This window comes from Sylvia atricapilla, chromosome 3, assembly GCF_009819655.1.
Source record: "Sylvia atricapilla isolate bSylAtr1 chromosome 3, bSylAtr1.pri, whole genome shotgun sequence".
Taxonomy (NCBI): Eukaryota; Metazoa; Chordata; class Aves; order Passeriformes; family Sylviidae; genus Sylvia; species Sylvia atricapilla.
The window spans coordinates 83,283,325-83,301,728 of NC_089142.1; the positions used below are offsets into that span (position 1 = coordinate 83,283,325).

General features: G+C 44.3%; 1 protein-coding gene across 1 annotated transcript in view; it reads right to left on the minus strand.

The window, feature by feature from the left end:
* Window positions 1-18,404, minus strand: part of MDGA1 (MAM domain containing glycosylphosphatidylinositol anchor 1) — a 139,015-nt gene that overhangs the window by 49,472 nt on the left and 71,139 nt on the right.

The window sequence follows — 18,404 nt, forward strand, 5'->3', positions numbered from 1 at the left end:
ACAGGGAAGCAGCATTCCTGCTGGCTATAACAAAGCTGTATTTGGCTATTCTGGCTTGCTAAGCTGCTCTTTAAGTTTTTAGCCCAGTTCCAAAGGCGAGTCCTCACCCAGAGGCTCCTCAAATGTCTTTCTGAATTTCCCTTGAAATCCAGCACCTGTATCAAAAGTGCTCTTTTAAGCAGCCTCCACATCGCAGGCAGCAAGTCGCTATTGTTATGTTTCCCAGAAGGTAAAAAAAGCCTCTGTGCACATAGAGAGCTTCAGGATCCCCTGGCAAGAAAAACACAGCAAACAAATATTACTGTTCTCTCTCAGCACACAGCTTAACTCTAGAAGAGCTGGCCGGCAAGAGCAGCGATGAAAGGGGTAAAGAGGCAATACTGAAGCAAAGGTCCTCCACCAACCTTGTCAAGATGTGGCTGCTATGAAACACAAGGCAGGGTGGTCTGCCTTTGCAGCAGAATTAACTAGTTAGGAGCAATTCCAGTCAGCCAAACGCAGGCAACCTACTCCAGTGTGCCAGGCAGCCTAAAGCAAAGCTGGGCTGCAGGAAGCTCCTCGCTGTGAGCCAGAGCAGATGCTCTGCACCGAAGGGCAGCTAAGCTAATGCTGCTCACAGTGATGAAGCGCAGCAGCGAGGGCAGTGCAACAGTGAAATGTCGAGCACCAAGGAGTGTTTCTTTGTGTCCCAGTAACCTCTTATTTTCTTACTTTTACTGAAAATAATCAGAATGGAAATACTTATCCGGCTAGGTGAGTAAGAAGTGCACTGCCTTCTCACAGTTTAGAGTTATGGTCTGGTTTAGTTTTAGCGTTGAGAAGGGGTAAAACTAAACTAGGGCTCTTCCCTAAAAGAGCCGAAGAGCTCAATGGAGAGACCACAGTCTCTCCTTTCACTGTCACTGCACTGTCCTGCTTGGGCATAGCTCAGTAAGGGATACTTGGCCGTTGCAATGCTGTCAGATTGCTGCAGGTTCCCATCAAATTCAGATGCCTCCAGAAGGCAGAGATGTTTCTTTCACCAGTGATAAAGTCAGAACATCCCAGGATAGCAGAGATGCACTCTGAAGCTTTTTATTTGTGGGGTAAATAGAGAAAAAAAAAATCCCCTAAATTAGAAACTGGCAATGTTGTCATGAGGCTACTGAATACAGTATGGATGAAAGGTAAAGAAAGGCTCCTGTTGGAGGGGACTCATGCACTGAAATCAGTGACAAGCTTAAAGACAAACCAGCATCTGCAGAACAAGGGAGCAGTGAGTGAACAGACCTCACACAAATTGTTCAGGCAGTAACTGAGAAGGCTGAATATCCTAGACCACAGGACAACACTACTACGCAAGACACTTGCAAACTCGGCGTCCTCACTGCAGTTTGCTAACTGTGAATAGCATAACCTGATCAAATCTCAAATGCTGGCTTGTTTTGGAAAGGTTGATAAAGCTTGGGAGCTCTCTCATAATCTACTTTCTGACTCACAAGCAGCCTTGTCCCCCATGTAGCCATGTACAGCTGACAACAGCCACCCCTGTGGGTGGTGAGCTGCCAGTACTGTACTGCTAGTGTGTGCAGCTGCCTTGGGCTGCTACATTCTTATTTTGCTACAGGAATTTACTTCCCACAACACTTTCTCTGCTGCAAAGGGCACCGCGGCACAGCAATGTCATGGGGAAAAGGAGAGGCACGAAGAGAAAGATGCCCTAATCAAGGTCACACACACACAGATCAGACAAAAGCAGCGCAGTCCTGTATCATGTATCCAGTATCCAGGATACCTTCCATATTGGGACCCATATCCTGGTCCTTCTATTCTTAGCTCAGTCTTCCTCGTCTGTGAGAAACACCCTCTCCTCTATCCTCCAGAACCAGTCTTTAAATTTTTATTTAAATCTAGACACTGCAGTATGTAACACAAGTGATGAAAATAGCAAGCTGTGCTGGATTAGAAAGCTGCTTAATTTTAGTAGCTCTCATCCCACCCTACTGACTGACTACCTCAAGGCTTAGCCATGCATCACAGCACCAGTGGGACTCCTGACTCTGGTCTTCACCTTGTTCCGTGGTGAGACCCAACCGACCCCTCATTTGTAGGGTTAACATTGCAAACAACACACAGATAACCTGGCATGAAAGACTGCATACAGTGTTTAGTTACAATTCTTAGCTGTGTCTTGTTATCCGAATAAGCTAATGACAACAGGAAGTAATTTCTCTCTCTAGACAGCAAATCAGCACAGGCAGCTACTTGGACCTTATGAGACCTATAGGAGTCTATCCAAAATCAATTTCATTTCTTATACGTATCCTTTTGCAGTCATACTGGATGCAGTCTTCCCTAATCTTCCTTAGACAACCAAAGCAACCTCAGCAAAGGATGCCTCCTTTTTCCAACCCCCAGTCCCATAATCTGGGGTAATAAAGATATCATGGACAGCAAAGATACAGCAACCTTTTTCTCACAGCAGGTAGAAAACTACAGTTTCAGCTCCAGGAGAGACCAGAACTCTCTACCCAAACAAGAGGGAAGCTCTTTTATTGTCACAAGGCTGGGAAATCACAGCTGAGCAATTGTGCTCCTTGCAACTGTACCTACACCCCACACCCTAGGAACACATTAGGCACCAACAGTTTTCCATGTGGAGACAAATATCCAACCCATATTTTCAAGCCTAGTCTCATGTGCTTGTTTAATATATAATTGAGTAGTTAGAAGAAAGGAGATCCAGGAAGGCTTACTCAGCCTGTTTCAGCTAAAAGCCAAACCTCATTATTTTATCTTATATGACTTTTGTCTTTGCACTTCAGTCTCTCCATGTATGAAGAGATAAAGCATGTAGGTTTTGCATAGTGCTTGAAAGCCAAGTTGCAAATATTATTTTTAAAAAGCCAAATGTGTTTGAGTACATTTTCTGCTAGGCAAGTGATGCAGGGTCTTAGTTCTGTGCTAGTTGACTGCTTTTAAAAGAAGAGCAAATGAAATGTATTCACTACTAGCTTTTCTGCTTTTGTCTTCCCTGAACTTTACATGCCAATTAGCTCAAACAGTCTTCACCTATTAATAGAGAGGGATTTACTAAAGGATTTCCTCTTCTGCATGATGAACCATGCTCATTAATACATGAGATCCCTTGCTTGCTTTACAGAGTGTTTTGAAGAAAGTCCATCCTGGGTGGGAATTTCCAGACCTTTAGCCTCACAGATATGCCTCCTCAAAAAAAGATCTGTCCCAGACATGCTGGAATGTCACTCAGACTTACTGCCCAATTAATTCATGCTAACAGGACACTACAAAGACAAGTATTCTTCTGCTGTGTAAAGCCACTTCATTCCCATGCCACACTTACCTTCTAGCGCCTCACTTTAAAACAGTACCCTCCCCTAATTGAAAAAGATAAGTAGAAAAATATGGTGGGTGTACAGAAAACACACACACATTTATATGTGAAATGCATGCTGCTAAGCCTTCCCCCACCCACATTCCACCCAATCAGCAAAGTGGTTCACAGGAGAAATATAGAGGGTGAGAGTGGACATTTCAAAACTAATAACTTCAACTACTGCCAGACCAATGGCATAACCCCAAACTTAGATTTTTTTTTTCACACACTAACATGAAAATGTTTTCTCTAGCTCACAACCAAGTTTGCTAATTATAACACGGTGAAGCAGCACAATGGCCAGGGGGGATCTGGCCACACTTCATTCTCCTGCCCACCCACCTAGCCACAAGAGGGGAGTCCTCCCATGTGTAGCTGTGTCAGATCACCAACACTTCACTCAGGATCTGCCTGCCTTCTAGAAGATAACAAGGTGTCACCTCACACTCATGCATCTGTTATTACATGCCTCTGTTTAACAGATTGGGCTGACAGTGACACGCTGCTCCCAACAGCATTATAAATAGTTTAGATGCAAACATTCACTAGCAGTCAACCAATGATATTTTTTCCCCAAAAGCATCCTATATGCATTAACTTTTGGCAGAGAAACAGTTATCTTACTATTCAATAATTCATAGGTGAGCTACTCAGCTGGGCAGTTCTGGGAATAAAGCAACTCATTGCCAATGCAAACTAAGGAAAACAAAACAAAACAAAACAAAAAAACCAAAAAAACCCAAAAAAACCCAAAAACAACAAACAAACAAACAAAACCCAACAAAATCAACCCCAGAAAAAAGAAAAAAATAAATTCTTCCAAAGCAAAGAATGTATATCTTTCCTCTTACTTCAGAGTTTATCATTAATTTTTCTTACCATCTAACCTAATTCTCTTGCTGCAGTTTAAGCCTACTGCAAGTCCTTCCCATAGGTGCTTTACTGCCCTAGTAATCAACTCTGTACTATCTCCACGGAGTAAAGAAGAGAAACTAGAAGGAAAACAGCCAATCTATGAAGTTTGCCATCCTCGGATAGGCCCTCCACATTCCTGAGAAAGATTTGGAACAACTGGGAAAGGACTGATAACCTTCCCTCCCAAGGTTTGACAGCAAATCTGGTGCTAGCTGAAGCAGGACTTCAAAGCCCAAATTGATCACATTTTTCTTCATCAAAACACTCATCTTAGGAATGCCACCTCCCTCCAAGGCTATTGAGTGAGAGGGACATCTCTAGAGGATGATTCAGACGGCAGGAATTCCTAGCTGGCATACCAGCCTCAGTCCTGTACCTGCACAGGGAGCTTCAGGAGATGCTGGCCCTCACAGCTCTGCTAGGTGAGATGACTGTAGAGCAAAGCAAGTTCATTGAAGTGGGCAGTGCCTCCCTTCACATGAACCTCTCATGAACTCCCAGGGCACCCTGTTTGATGAGCTGAACAGCAAGCTGAGTCTAACACACATCTGAAACCTGGGCAGCGTATCCTGCTCTTGGACAGGAGACAGCTCCTGTGCTCCAGCTGCTGCATGCCACAACAGAGCTCACCTGGGCAGGAAAACAGACGGCAGCCTGCACATTCCCCACAGGCAACACAGCAAGAAATCTTTGGACTCCAGGAAATGTCCAATTAGTGCCACCACCAGGGCTCATGTCCAGAGTACGCAGCTGCATCCTACAAGGAATTGTCTGAATTCCCTCCTGTCTCCTGGAGGCTCTCACCTCCAACCTCCTCCCCAGAGGAGAGCTACTGGGCAGAGGTGACTGCTGATTCCAAACATCAATCCAAGAGCTCCTGTTCCACTGCCAGCTGCTGTAACAATTCAATTACTTCCATAAATTTACACCCCTTTAATAAAAGAACTGAAATTTAAAAGCAGGGAGGCAGCAGAAGAAAAGCACCTCTGAGGACTACAGTCCTGTCAAAATGGAGAAGAGCCCCTGCTTTAGAAATGCAGTTTTTGTCGGGGCTGCGGGGGATCAGAGGCTTCTCCTCACAGCTGGACCACAGCATTACCTCACCTTCTGTTGGAAAACTAAATTGGGACCACAAGACAATCCCTCCACAGCTGCTTTCCAAACAGGCAGGCAAAGTGAGAGACAGCACAGCCAGAATCAGAAACACCGATTAAAAAATCAGACCTGCTGTAATGTTGGTGTGGTGGGATCAGAGATGAAAAGGAGAGAGATCCAAGTCAGAAAGAGTCTGGTAGGGGAAGGAAGACCATCCAAAGCAATTAATATAATCAAATACTAACCAGCACTCCTTAATATGTTTACTTTGAAACCTTTGTTCAAAGTAGTAAACAAAAAGAATGGATGGGGCAAAGCTAGACCAGGAAGACCTAATTCAGTGGCTGACCATTTATCTACAGAATGCAAAGCAGGCAAGCTTCCCCACACAAAACAGGCTGTTCCTCAGCTTCTCCTTCAGGCCTAGCAGGGAATTTGGACCAAGGATGAAGAATTCTGCATAGAGCAACGCTCAGTTCTCCATCACTTCTCTATCTGCTACCTCAGAGTTCTGCTGCCAGTTGTTTAATATCCTGCTCTACTAAGTGCCATCATTACCCCATTTTTCCATCCTTCACCCTTGACTGGTCTTGATTCATCTGAGGAAGATGACGACAATGAAAACGTAACTGTTCAGAAAGAGGCTGAAAGGATGTTCAAACTAAAAGATTTATGGCAAACGTTCTGTCTCATAGATAAAACAGCTGAGGTCAACAGATATCAAAGCAATTTTTTCCATAAGAATTAATGTAACAAGGGGGGCAGTGTATACAGGAACTCAAGAAATGCATGCAATTTAAAACATGGGATCAGTATATATAGCATAGAGAAAGGAGAGGCAAGAACATTTTTTACTGTAAGCATTTTTACTGTCATTCTCTGGATGGTTACCGCTTCGTCATTGTCATCATCATTTTCAGATGAATCAAGGTAGATCAAATCAATCACGGGCAAAGGATGGAAAAATGAGGATGGGTTCAGGAGGTCTTTGGATGAAATGGCTGAGGTCTTTCAGAACAGTGACTGCCTTTAAAAAGCCAGCTGCCAAACAGCCACCATCTCTGCCATCTGTACATCCTGTTTTTCCCCTCCATCCTTCACACCATTACCTGCCCACATTTAAAACGTGTGACATCCATAAGGACCTTTGCCCAACTCTTCCTCTATTCATTAATTATGAAAAAAATACTTTATCTGTCCTATTAGTACTCTCATAGCTTTTCATGAATGTATCTTCAACAGACTGCTGGTTACAGAGAATCATCTCCCTGCACTTTATTCCAAAAGATGCCGTCTGCCTCTGGAGATAGCAGAGGATCTGACAGTCCCATTTCTTCAGGAATGGGTGGTATCACCCACCTCAGAGTACGATATGGACTCAAGCTATATGACTTACTCCTGCATTGGAAACCTCCTGTCTTGTCTCAACGCAGCCTCCATGTTTCCCAAGGTACACCAGCCCCACTGCTGGCGCTGGTGCAGCCCTGTGGCCTTTCCCTGCATGAGGAAGACCATTTTCCCTTCTGACAGTCTGTGCTCACAGGTGCTGTGGGCTCCCAGAAATCACTTTTCAGGGCTCAGGGTCTCTTCTGCAGCAGAGAGCATAGAAAGGAGGCCAGTGAGAGAACTGGCAATCACTCAAGGACAGCAGCCTGCTCCTCAACCTCCCCATCTGGCTATCAGCTCTGTCCCATCTCCTCTGGACTTGGACCAGAAGAGAGAAATTTATTAACAGTCCCACTCACTGGATAAATCTGATCTGACATTCGATTTTCCATGACTGACCTCAAACTGGGCCAGTACAGCAGGAACTCTTTGGATGAGCAGCATCCCTGCAACGCGGTCCCTTGCCTATCTCATACAGACACTTCTCTGTGTTGGCCAAGGAGAGCTTCAGCTGCAGCCAAGGTGATATGCAGGACAAGTGGGAAGGACACACTCTATTTTGTCTTCCAATTCCTGGATTTTGGTCTAACACATAAACATCTGAAGTTGGTTCCATAAGTTTTCACTATTCTCATTCTCAGCTCTCCTGGGACACAAAAGTTAAGGCTGTTACCTTCCTCATTTTGACCCACTGCATGAAGATCTGAAAGTGGATACTGGCCTGAGTGAATCCATCAGCAATCATCATTCTGAGGGGTTGCACCAGCACGCACTGCAACACAACATCCTGCTCCCTCCACCCTTTCCATAATAAATAATAATGCGTCCCAGAATCAGCTATACCCAGTAAAAAAAGACAATTTAAACTAGTTTCAGCAATGTTTGCTGAGACATTCCACTGTAGTAGGCAGGAAGTAAATATAATTCTGCCTACAGTTTTGGAAAGAACCTGTACGGACTTAAAGATGGAAATATTTGTGGCTAAATCTGTGATACAACCAGAGAAGATGGAAAGACAGGCTATATCTGTTTGTAAGACTCTAGGTAGGTCTACATGACCTAATCTGATCTGAGTTCATCAGTGCAAAAATGGCAGACTAACCACGGATCATAACAATCTTAAAAATGACACAGAAAGTAGTAAAAGATGTGGGAAAATTTCAGCCAGACAGGCCTCTGAGGGCAAGTTTGTGGTAGCACCTTGTGAACACCAGAGGAGATGAAATTATTCTGTACCCACTTATAGAGGTACAAACACAAGTCAACCTAAGCAGATGAAACTTCAGAACAAACAGCAATAAACCTTTTTCTTCCTCACTGATTCCATGAAAAAACTCATGGAAGATGAATGTGGGATGCAACATTCCAAGTTAAAAACGAATGATGATTAATATAGTTTCATGGGTCCTTGGCAGACAAACCGGGTAGTGTTTGAGACAGCAACCAGAAAAGTAACTATCTTGTCATAACATCCTCGGGCTTTGGAAAGAAACTGGCTTGCTTCCACAAGACAGACTAATTGAAGATGTAATAGTACTCAAATGCAGCCCACATTAAGCAGATTAAAAACACATTAACTGAAAAGAGTTCAAAAAGAAATTTTAAATGGCTGCACGCACCATTGGGATCTCTCTAGTGAGAGGGAAAACCTATTCTAGGAAGACATCTCTAGAAAGAACCCACATGAACCTCTTAAACTGATGCTATTTCACATCTCCATCAAGGTCAGAGACCCAGAGAGCAGGTTGTCAAAGCTGAAGTATATCAATTATAAAGTGCCCCGTTCAGGCTGCGTAGCCAACATCACACATAACCACCTGTTGTGTCTGAATGCCCTTACATCTGTTTGCAGCTGCTCTGACTGGGTGCACACTTTGGCACATCTGTGGCATGGGGCTTGGTCTTTGCTTCCCTCCTTCCCACACAAAGGCAGTCATAACTGACAATCACCATTCCTAAGCGCCTTTGTCAGGATAAGAACCAACATTTCTAGAAAATACAAAATACGTAGCAGTAAATAACATACTAAAGAAATACCTCTTACAGGACAATTTGGCTTGCCTGATGGAATAGTCTTTTGGTAACTTCATTCAATTTGTCCTGGATATTTGCAGAACTGTAGGAAATTTGGGGTGGTAGGGACCTTTAAAGGTCATAATGCAAAGGTTCTTGAAAGAAAACTGTTGAGGAAAGAATGTGTCACTCTTGCAAGGAAAGAGACAATGACTCCAAGAGGAGCCTGAGTTAATGTAACCCATTAACATCAGCTTTCAGCTTAATTCTGTAGTCCAAAGATGTCCAAATCCTTGGATGATTAAACCAAAGCTTACTAAACATATTGTGAGATGGGCATCACATCTGCACTGGTGAGATCATTTTTGAAAGCCTGTTTAATACGTGTGGCCATGCTGACAGAATGATGCTGAGAAAAAATGAGAAGAGGGCTATAAAAATAAATATAGGGCTGGAAAGCATGCCTTGTGGTGAATGGTTAAAGAGATTCCTTCTGGACTGCATACTGAAAAGGCTAAGAGATTACTTGTTCTGGTGTCTGAGACTAAATAAGGAAGAGACTGGTGATAACAAATAGCTTGTTATGTGAGAAGACAAAGGCATAAAAAGAGCTTGTAGTTGGAAACTGAAATGAGACAGGCTTAGATTAAGTGATGACAACTGAACCATGAGGGCAAAAAACCACTAGAACAACTTACTGAGCAACACACTGAATTCTCTGTCACTTCTGGGTGCGAGGAGATGCTGCACTGAAAATGCACAAATAATCCAAGTTTAGATGCACAAAGGTAAACTCTCCTTGTTCCTCGGCTCCATCAGTAATAGGAACTATGCTCGGCATATAAATAAGCCTCTGGTCCAGACAAACAGCACAAAATGGCTAGAAAGAGATTCAAAGAGCTCTTGCTTTCTCATAGTGATTGGGAAGCTGGAGCTACAGAATTTTGGATAAGCAGATTGGAGCACATAAGCTTCTCCAAAGGGTTTTTTAAAAAAAAAAAAAAAAAAAAAAAAAACAAACAAACAAAAAAAAAAAACCAAAAAAAAACCCAAACAAAAAAACCCCCCAAAAATCCCAACACAAAACCCAACTCTTTCCTCATCCCTTTAAAATCTGTAGGTAGGTTAATTTGCATTTTTTCATTTATACATGTAAGTTGGTTCCTAGAAAGTGAATCAGTGTGAAAACTTACCCACTTCCATGCATAAGTTGGACTTTTACAGAGCCTCTTACAAACAGCCAAAGGGGAAGAGAAAGATTTCCAAATCACAAAGCCCTACTTTGAGTTGCTCTGTTTTCCTTGGATCGAGCCAACTGCCACCATTTTCTTATCCCTTTAGATCCACTGTAGTCTCTCCAGCAACCCATCTTAGATGGAGAACTGCTCACTTTCCCTCAAGCTCCATTTCTCCCATTTTACAGCATGCCAGGGTGTTGGCTGAAGGGCCTGTATTATGCATAAACTATGAACTGCTCAGAAAATCCCAGCAGACTTAGCACTACTAAGCTCATCTATATTGCATTAAGTTATTAGCTACTGTATTCTAGCTTGTGATTAGGACAGTGGAGTACCTCTTTGCAATCAGCACTTTGTAAGGAAAATCCCTGTTCAGTGCAAATGCTGCTGTCATTCATTGTTCTCTTGACCTCAATCACAGGTACTGTTGAGAACCTCTGTTAGTTTTGGCACTCCAAACAATTCCTCCTGTGAAATGCTTGGCCAAACTGGGCCCAGAATTGGAGCATATTTGCATGAGATTTGCAACACTTGTTTCATCACCTGTGACAGCAAGTCACAATAGATCAAGAACCTTATTTTTCCTTCTGCCTCTTTCTAATCTGGGCTACCTGTAGAACTTGAGATCTCAGCCTCAATCCCAAACTGCCATTTTGGTCTAGCAGCAGATTTAGGATTCAGAGAACCATGAAGGTTACAGCTGCAGTGATACTGGGACTGAAAAAGGCACGCCAAGGACAGCACAACACTGACCAACAGTGATCTCACCACACCTTTCTTAATCTGGCCCCATGGTACCAGGGGCCTCAGGCTCTCCCCATAGCCGCAATTAGCAGTAGGGCTCAGACAAGCAAAATGCCTACAGCTCCAGGGACACTGGGGCTGGAAGTCTGCATTTCCAGGAATCCAAAAAAACCCAGTCACAAGTGCTGTTCCCCAGGGCTCAGTGTTGAGGACAGCTCTGTTTAATCTTTGTTGATGATCTGGACAAGGAGATTGGGGGCACCCTCAGTCAGTTTGCAGACATGCCCATTTGGATTGCAGTAGCAATCTTCTGGAGTGTAGGAAAGCCCTGCAGAAGGATCTGGACAGGCTGGATTGATGGGCAAAGACCAATTCTATGAGGGTCAACAACGTGAAGTTCTGGGTCCTGCCCTTGGGTCACAACGACCTCTTGCAGCATGACAGGCTGGGGCAGAGTGGCTGGAAAGCTGCCCAGCAGAAAAGGACCTGGGAGTGCTGGCTGACAGTGACTGAACATGAGCCAGGGTCTGCCCAGGGGGCCAAGAAGGCCGATGGCATCCTGGCCTGTATCAGCAATGGTGTGGCCAGCAGGAGCAGGGCAGGGATTGTCCCCCTGTACTGGGCACTGGTGAGGCCTCACCTTGAATCCAGTGATCAGTTCTGGGCCCCTCACTACAGGAAAGACATTGAGGGGTTGGAGCCTGTCCAAAAAGGCCAACAGAGTTCATGAAGAGTCTAGGACATCAGTCCTACAAGGAGTGACTGAGGGAGCTGAGGTTGTGCAATCTGGAGAAAAGAAAGCTCAGGGGAGATCTTATTGACCGAAAATTATCTGAAAGGAGGGTGTGGCAAGACAAGGGCCAGTCTCTTCTTCAGGCATGTACTGATAGGACAAGATGAAATGGCCTCAAGTTGTGTCAGGGGAGGTTTGGGTTGGATATTAGGAAAAATTTCTTCACCTAAAGGGTGGTCAAGATTGGAACACCTACCCAAAGAAGTGGTGGAGTCACCATCCCTGAAAGTATTCAAAAAATAAGAAAATAAAAAATAATGGATGTGGCACTTTGTGATATGGTTTAGTAGCCATGGTGGTATTAGGCCAGAGGTGATCTTGAAGGTCTTTTCCAATCTTATGATTCTAAATGAACAGTCTCAGAAGTCAGCTTCCTTCCAGTCAACAGTAAGAAAAATTTCCATGCTTTCCTGTGACCACATGTGACCCTAGAAACAAGGACTCCAAAATTAAACAAAATGCAACAGGTAGGCCTGCAAACAGGGAATTTAAGCATGTCTGTCAATTCCTGGGATCAATGATGGATTTGCAGGTTCATTACTGGGATCATGAAAGAAAACCAACTGTTTTACCTTGAGTAATGGAGGCCAATTATATTTGAATCAGAAGCAACAGCTGAGATAAGGAAGGAGTGTGCACACACTTCTGCTTATTTGTGTTTGCAATAGAGAGGCAAAGAAGAATGGAAATCAGGAACGATATGAAGTGAAATAGGGTTGAAAGGGGTGTATGTTGGAAAAACAATTTCTGCTCACTGAGAAAACACTATTTCCTGGCTTCAAAGAAAAAACAGTTTCTTGCTCAGAAAATGGCCCAAGTGGAAAAGTTCAAAACTAGTCATGAGCAGCTCCTCCACAGAAACTCCAAAAAGTTCCCATTACCTTGCTAAAAATGGAGCCCTCAACCTCCCTGTAATGTGTCCCAGCACAGAACTGGAAACAGGCAGACTCACTGTGATGTAGAAAAGCATGAGCAGCTCTGAAATTTAATTCTCATTTAAACAGTTTCCCGATAGGGGTGAATGTAATTAGTGCTGTTTCAGAGCTCAGGGTCAGGATGGTCACAACTAATTCAAAACACATCCAGGATGATCAGTTTTCTACTGAGGCTTCTGTTCATATCAGGAATATCTCAGGGGCTTCCCTCCATAAGTCCCCTCCTCAAAAGTGCCACCACAATTCTGTGCATTGCTTCCACGTGCCTGCCACAATCCTCCAGTCCTCTCGGGCTTGAAAAAATAGCTCTGCTCTAATACCAGAATCCAGGGAGCAGGTGAAGAGTAGCATGGGAATCTGCTCCTGCACTGTCATAGGTGCCTCCTGATACAGTTTACAGACCAAAAATCCTGGCAGAAAAGCAAAGGCACAGTCATCATGCCATGGCACCACACAGGTCCCTCTGGAAAAGAGGCTGGGGGAAAAGGATCTCTGCTTCCCTGGCACAGGTCCTGTGTCAGGTCTGATGGTCCATGCTACCCTGCAGGTGTGGACAGCTGTTTTCACTCCTCTGTGCCTCAGGCCCTTGTGCAGAGGCTGAGAGTTAGCATGAGAAAATGAACCACAATTTTTGTTTGCTTGGTGACTTCCTGGTTTTCCTAATGAAAACATAACATCTCTCCACCACCAAGAGGCAGAATTTGATAGGGACAAACCATTCCCTCTTTTCCTGTCCCGTGACCCTAGGCTCAAAACACGAGAGCTGACAGCAGTTTTCTAATTTGCTCCATTTTTCACTTCCCTTCCCCATGACTGCTGAAGCCAGTGTGTCCTTGTTTCAGCTTGCAGAGAGTTAATTTTCTTCACAGTAGCTGGGATGGTGCTCTGTTTTTGATTTAGTACAATGCTGTACTTAGAACTTAGAATAAGAATAATGTTGACAAGGCACTGATGTCTTAATTGTTGGTAAGCAGTGCTTTAACTCAAGGACTTTTCATTGTCTCACGCTCTGCCAGTGAGCAGGTGCACAAGGAGCTGGGAGGGAGCACGGCCAGGACAGCTGACCTGAACAAATGTTCCGTACCACAGAGTGTCATGCCCAGTGTATAAACTGGGGGGAGATAGCTGAGAGACACCACTTGCTGCTTGGGGATGGGCTGGGCATTGGTCAGTGAGCTGTGAGCAATTGCACTGTGTTTTACTTATTTTTCTTTTCTCCTCCCCCCCCCCCCCTTTACATTACTATCACCATTACTAATATAATACTGTATTTCAATCACAGTATTATAGGAAATTGTTCCTACTTCAATCCACAAGTTTTACCTTTCTTTTGGATCTTCCTCCCATCTGTAACAGATTCCCCATGAACTCAGATACCAGTCCTATTTATCACCCTTAGCAGAGAATATCCCATAACCCCACATTCCAGGATCCACAATGCTTTCTCTGCCTTGGCCAAGTTCCCATGTCACTTGAGCCTGTACTGGTGCTGCACAGGCCCAAAGAGAAAGCAACAGCTGCAGTGCCAGACTCACTATCTCTGACCTACTGACTGGAGATAAGCACATGGCGAAAGTGCTCACAGTGTATGGTACATCCCTGCACAAACAGAAGCAGAGCCAGGACAGCCCCTCCCTCCAGCTAGGCTGTCGTGATGCAGTCTGGGTATCACCACCTGAGGACTTTGATACAGGTGGTTTCACCCATGGTCTAAGCCTAGAGTAACAGGACTCAAAAGCAAAGCAGTTTCCTCCGAATGGCAAGATGGGAAGCACTGAGAAAGCGTCTGACAGTCCTTTGGCAGCAGTATGCTCCTGTGACTTAAAGACAAGCACACGTGTGGACGAGACCCAAACGTGCACAGCCTTGAAGGATGCTCAGCACAAAGCATTTGGGAGGATTCTGGAGTTGTTTTTATCCCAACAAGTTGATATATACCTAGATCCTAGAGGGAAAATAGCTGCTATGGCAGGAAACTTAGAAGGAATGTCTGCATTACAACAGTGTGAGATTTGGTGTTCAGCCCTGAAAAGGCCACAGGTGTGCAAATATTTACAGAGAGATGACCAAGATTGTCTGCCATCCACTGTGTCTATACCGCTCTTGTCTCTCCCTTCCTGACAAAACTGTACAGCTTGAATGTGTCTCTCTCAATAAAATTAAGTTGCTCTTCCTGCAGAGTCTGGCCAAAAAACAGGATAATGGCAGATTGTGGAATGTGTATTTGTTTCTCCCAACAATACCCGAGAAATGGATTAACCGATTTAAACTGGTTCTCTTCTGAACAAACAAATTCATCTCTCTAGGCGAGGAGCTCTCACACAAGCTTTTACTCAGCCTATTATTGCAACCACAGAGAAGCTGAGAGATGAGCAATGAGCTACACAGAAGCTGAATGACAGCGCAGGTGGGCTGCAATCTCACATAGTAGACCCAGGTTCCAGCTTTAAGAAGGGCGCCTGCCTTCCTGACGCACGTATCTGGGGATTTTCCTCTCTTCTTTCACAGTCTTTTACCCAAGGCACAGTGAGGAGGCCTCACTGTACTTTGCATCTGACGTGTGATGCCACAGACTGGACATGCCAGCTTTGAAAAATCTGCTCCCCTGGCCTTGGAAATCCCCCTGCCATCTGGGCCTTTTGCTTTATGCCTCAAGTCTCTTGTATCTCCTGGCCATCACAGTGTGCAGACGTGCTCTGTCAGACCAATTTCAATCACAGAGGTAAATCAGAAAAGCTCTCAGGGCACACGGGAGACTTCCCAAGAAATCTGAGTGAGTGGCAGCACACGGGAACTTTCCCCACAAGGCAGTGAGTAGAGAAGAGATCGCAGCTCTGCAGGGTAAGACCCAACTGTTAAACACTGACAACAGAAATTTGGACCAGCCAAAATTCATACAAACTGCTTTACCCTGTGAAATATGGGTTGTTTGGGGTTTTTTTTAAAGCTGCATATAACAAATGCTACCAAAAAACCCCAGCACTGAGAGTCCTGGGGGCCTTGCTGTACGGACATAAAGGTGTTCCAAAGAAGAAAGCTTTAGTTAAGCATCCTTAGCTTGCCAGAGTATCTGCCCCTCAATGCCATGAGGCTGGCAGGAGGGCAGTGCCAATGGGTCATACACAGTAAGTTTTGGTACAAGCCCATGTGGAGACCCAATCCTAAGCTGATGTAAGCGCTGTCACAAACTCCACGTATCAGGCCCAAGGACCAATAGATGATAATTTTTATAACAAATTTGAGGCCAGCTGTAACTCTCTGTGGTTGTTAGTTTGCTCTGAACTGCAGCCATTTGGGTTTACAGCTACAACAGAGTAAGGCTTCAGCCTGTCCTGAGACTGACAACTCTAATTAGCTGTTAGCAGCCCGGGCACTGGGAAGCAGAGTGAGCAACCCTAACGCTGTATCACCCAGGACAGGGCTGCACGCACAAACACAAGCTCTAAGGAGCTAAATCCCAAGCACAACACTGGAAGAAAGAAGTGCACTGACAATCAGGAAGGAAATCCTCTGCTCTTAACAGAGGGAGCAGAGGGGTGCTGTGTATTGAGAGAAATGCAGAAATAACATGTATTACTTTCAGCTCAGTTACATAAACCTCTATACAACTTATTCAGGGATAAGCAGGGAGGATTTCCATTGAAGTGAAACCTAACTACCAAGTCAGGCTTTGTTAAGACTGGTGGTTCAATATCATGGCCATGGCTATGAATTATTTTGTTCTTTTTGCCTATTAAAATCTCTAAGTTTGCAAGCACTGAACTTGCAAAAGGTACAGTTTTCCTTTGGCTTTGAATACAGACACACTTGCCCCAGAACATCAGTTTTTAAGTCTCTGATGGTGAAAATGAACCAGAACACACCAGAGTTCTAACTGGCAGGAGTGCCCGAGGTTTCCCTCTCTTGGCAGCAAGACCTGTACCATGGAGAACAGCAATACTGAAACATGAATGAAGGAGTAAGAAAGCTCCAGACACTACAAGAGCAGAAAAAACATCTTCTGTCTCCAAGTTAGCTCCTGAACTGTGCTCCTCAGCTTGGAGGAGGGTATGAGGATGAATTTCACCAATGAAAATAATAAAGAAAAACAAAACAGTCACTACAAATAAATACACTCAGAAATTAAACCAACCAGGTCTAAAATTCTTAGCAGATGGCTCCATAGTGCAGCTCACATGGCCAAGCAGCAAGACAGATAAGCCAGCTCAGCCACAGACAGAGGGGTCAGCTCTGGCCCCTGACAGCCTCATTTCTCTTAGACCCTCTTCATAGCAGAGAAAGCTGCAGGGATCTCTTAGGAGCCAAAAGCTCAGTCTTAGCCACTCTGCAAAAACATCTGCATGCCCAAAACATGTCTCAAGAGCACTTTCAAGAAAGCAGTTAATATCCAAGCTTATATTTCAGGAGGGGGCAGGGCACCAGCAAGAAGCACTGACATTGAGCTATGGCTTCAACAGTTGATCGAAACAGTTTAATGCATTTCCATTTCCAGTTGCATGGATCCAGCAATGTTTCTTACTTATTTACAGTATCACCCCCTCCCCTGCTCCCCGCTCTTGTGTTTGCTACACAGATAACAGGGGAAATTGATGCTGACTATCGCCTGCCTGATGTACAGCACTGCCAATGGGTTCAGCAGGATTTTAAAGAGGAATGAGTCAACAGTGTGTGACCAGGAATAACATTTGCCAGTGTGTGAGCTTGAATAGGAAAACATATCTGTGCCCACCTGAGCATTAGTTAAAGTGACAATGGCAACAGATGCCCCAGCAGGACGTGTTCTGGCAGTTTTTCAGGTCAGGGCAGTGCCAGACCTGCTAGTCACCAGCCCTATAGCAATGCCTGTGTCTAGGACTATAGATGGCTCCTAAAGTCCTGTTAACCATGCCTCCAAAGCAAATGCCAGTCTGCTTTCCTGATTACACCTGACATTCACTATGCTTTGAAGACAAAGCACAATAAGCCACCAGCTGCCTAATGTGGCAGAACTTTATCTAAGGACAGTAAGTGTAATCCTTTGGAAATCCCACATATGATTGTGGGCTATTATTTTAGATCCAGAAGAGGAAAAATTCACAGGCCATGTTATTGGAAGGAGATACACAGGTTAACTCCTTTTCTAATCATACTTCCTGCAAAAGACTTCATCTGCTGTGTGATCCTAACATGGGAAACAGGGCCAACTTCCAGACTTGACTACCAAAACCAAAGTCAGCACTATCTATATAACTATTCCCCTTTTCCTCCTACTCTTCTTTCCCTGGGCACTCAGAGACACCAAAACTTCTGCCAAAAACAAAAATGGCAGCAGCAAAAATCTGCTTATCTCATCTTCAGAGCTTGGTGAACTAGTTAACAACTCAACAGAGGACACAGGGGCTCTTCTACCAGGTTTTGATGGTTATCCAAAGAGGGAGAAGCCATTCAGATGGTCAAGTGTGGGCCTGAGATAGCAAGTAATGAGTGCTGTGAAGGAGGATAAACCCATCTGCAGGAAAATATGGGAGTAGATGTATGATCAGGTGGGATGAGGAGTGCAGGGTTGAGCTGGACTTGGACGGAGCTGGAAAGTAGTTTATGAGATGTTGTTCAAAGCATCAGAGCTGACATAATATTATTCAAGCAGGAAAATGTACTAGGATTGCAATTTTCACCGTACTGTTTTATGAGGCTCTAACAGAGCAAATGTCATATTCACCATGGTAAGGCAGTCATCTCAAGGGCTACCTCTAGCAACAACCAGAGCTTAGAGTCACTACTAACCTTTGTAATTCCTGGAAATACTGTTTTGACCAGTCTTTAAGGTTTACATGGCTAATACACATCTTTCAATTCTTTATTACATACATGCTAAATTAGTATCTAAGTAGCATCCTTCTCACACAAGCGTGCTTTCTTTCCTATTCTCA